Source organism: Dipodomys spectabilis, unplaced genomic scaffold (genome assembly GCF_019054845.1).
Source record: "Dipodomys spectabilis isolate Male_0828 unplaced genomic scaffold, ASM1905484v1 ptg000155l, whole genome shotgun sequence".
Lineage (NCBI taxonomy): Eukaryota > Metazoa > Chordata > Mammalia > Rodentia > Heteromyidae > Dipodomys > Dipodomys spectabilis.
In genome coordinates, this window is record NW_024870832.1 from 2,877,641 (window position 1) to 2,881,032 (window position 3,392).

Below are 3,392 nucleotides of genomic sequence, written 5' to 3' on the forward strand. Positions count from 1 at the left end.
TCAAGAGAAAGCAACACTAGAAATGGATCTGTTAGGGGAGGAATTGCTGAGTCTGCTTTGGGGAACTACACAATGGCTGATGTGAAACGTCGCACCTAGAAGGTTGGTCTGGTTGATAATGATGGGTTTACTTGGTTAGAGATGTAAGTTTGGCTTCCTCCATCTATGCATGCTAAGGCCTCTCAGCACTATTGATATTTGGGACCCAATAATTATTTATGGTGGGGCTACATCCTTGGATTTTTACCCATTGGGTAACAGAACCAGCTCCTCCACCATTTCCAGATAGCCAGGAGTATCTCCAGCTACTCCTAGGAGTATCTCCAGCTACTCCCAGTGTTTTTTTATTTTTTGGGGGGGAGGTACCCCTAGTTAAGAAGTGACTCATTATTCTCTTTGTTTCATGCATGAGTCAAAAGAGAAGAGGGAGCTTTGTTTAATTGGCTTTAGAATCTGAGAGAAGCGGGTTTAATTCTTCACAATTAATTCACTCTGCTGTCTTACACAAGTTACTTAATCACTTGCTTTTCATCATTTGTAGAACAAGGAAAGCCCTGATTCCTCTCCATGTGGTCACTGTGAATATTGTCACTAGCAAGTGAGAAACACAAAGCCAAACATGGTTAGCTTGTTCCATTAAGTTTGGAACCATAATTATGGAATCTTTCATGACTTTGCTCATAGGCATGGTCTAAAATGAAACCTGCTTTTTTTTTACCCACCCAAGCCAAATCTGAGTTAGCTTTCAAGATTTATAAGTATTTTTTTCTCCCCCACTGAAGACTTCTATCCATTATTCCAATATATGGTGATTAATATCATTTCCAAACTCCAAGGGCAGTTAGAGGACATACTGCAGAATTTGGAATGTTATCAAGTATTGAGTTATTTTCCACTTGCTTTCTCTCTGCATTCTTTTTGACCTCCCACCAAGCAATTAAGTTTCATGATTATGTTGGGGTGATCTATGGTTACGGGCAATAGTAGATGTTGAGTATATGCCAGTGGATCGAAGTCATCCTCATATGGATGGGAAAAAAGGAAATCAACTTCTAATTATGACTAAGTTAGCACAGGACCACCCTGGGCAAGGGCAGCTGGATGATAAGATCAACTTAACTTTTCTGATCTTTCTATGCCCAGGGATGCCAATCTGCATTAAATATAAATGAATTCTCAGCAAGAGCCAGAGAGCAAGCTTCGTTGGAGAGACTGACATTTTTCTCCTGTGTTGGAAGAGAGTTAAGACTTCCAGGAACTTCAGGTGCACAAATGGGGTGGCCGCTCACCTTCATAGGATGCTCTGGCTGTGAGCAAGGACTGCACTGGGCTTTGATCTCAGTGGGAACTCAGCTCTCAGATCCACTGCAGACACGGAGACTTTCAAATTAACCTTGACTTTGCTAAGCCATGGAAATGGTCATGACTGAAAGGCAAGGCCTGACCATGTTAAATATAGGAACTGTGAGGCTGAGAGGTAAAATGCGATTTATATTATCATACATAGTAAGAGCTTACTCTATCTTGCAAATTCCTATAGCTATTTAATAAATATGTATTAAAAGAGATTCCCCAACTGTATGTATCTACACATTTTCTCTTCTAACTTCAGTTTTCCCTACTATAATATGAAAACTTTGAGTTAGGTGCTTGTAGCTCAGGCCTACATTCCTAGTTACTCAGGAATCTGAGATCTGAGGCTCGTGGTTTGAAGCCAGCTAGGGCAGGAAAGTCCATGAGATATTCACCTCCAAATAACCAGCAAAAAGTCAGAAGTAGGCTGTGTGGGGTTCAAGAATGCCAGTCTTAAGCATTGAGGCTCTGAGTTCAAGACCCAGTACCAACACACACACACACACACACACACACACACACACACCAAAAGAAAGGAGGCAAGGAGGGAAAGAAAGAAGAGATGGAAGGCAGGAAGGAAGGAAGGAAGGAAGGAAGGAAGCTTTGAATCAGTCTCAAGGGGTCCTAAATTAGATGTTGATCATTTCACAGTGGTGAGTTCTCTTTTTGGATAAGAATCAGGAGAGGTAGGTGAGCAGCATTCCAGATTCCTAAACTCACTTCAGTCACAGCAAGAACTGTTTTTTATGGCATTGCTATTTTAGAGTTCTGAGTCTTGTTCAAGGTTCTGTTTGAATAAAGAAGACAGCCAATTAAAATAAACAAAAATTTTTAGATTAGCAACCTAGACCCTCTTTATAGTTCAAACCAATTGTGATCTGTGATCTTCACCACGGACAAACAAGAAGACAAAACAAGAAGTACTTAAAGAGAGATTTTAGCTATCTTCAGCAAAGTGTGTAACTCTTTAGTTATCTTCCAAAAGAAAAAAAGTTACAATTTTTGGAGGAGAGGATAATGGAATTAGGCAATCTTGCTCCTTAAATAATTCAAAGCTTGACAGGGGGGCTGGTGGCTAATGCCTGTAATCCTAGCTACTCAGGAGGCTGAGATCTAAGGATCGCAGAAAGTCCATGATACTCTGATCTCCAATAAACTACTAGAAAACTGGAAGTGGTGCTGTGGCTCAAGTGGTAGAGCACTCGCCTTGAGCTGAAGAGCACAGGGACAGCACCCAAGCCCAGAGTTCCAGCCCCATGACTGACAAAAAAAAAAAAATTCAAAGCTTGCTGAAAACTGCCTTTGTACATAGACAGCCCATAAAACTGCCTTTCAGACAGCCAATCAATACTGGTACCATATTCAGTGCTGTCCAGTGTTGGATACCTTTAAAGAAATCATTGTGGCTCCGACAGGATTCTTGCTCACAAACCAATGAACTCTCAAATAATTCATGGGGATAAATTAGGAAAGTGTAAATTCCATATGAGGTAGCCACAGAGAAATATTAAGTGGAATCTGGCAACATCTGATTCATTTTGATGATGAAGATTACAAAATAGTGAGGAATTCATTTCTGAACTGGACCTTATAGCCCAGAAGTAGAATATGCAGACAAGGATATGCAGAAAGGGTCATTTAGGTTGAAAAAGAAATACAAATGTAATAAGCCAATCTCCATCATGGCCTTCTGGGAAAGGTCAGTTTTCTCAGAATCTGGCAAGAATACAAGTAAGTGGAGTGAAATTCAGTTCTTCTTTTCTGATCTTTACCTAAAATGTCTGGCTCTCTACTACAGCTCTAAATAGAATAATTCTTCTTTGGCTCTTTAAAAGTGAGAGGTAACATTTACTTCCTTCAACTGCAGGACCTCACTTTTATTAGCATAAATGGGCTTTATCATGATATTTCCATACATGCAAATCATATACTAGGGTCATATTTACCTCCCTTTCTATTACCCTTCTGTACCTTGTCTTTCTTCTCTTTCCTGCGTATTCCACATCTTTAGTCAATCCCCTTTTACTTTCAACTCTTCT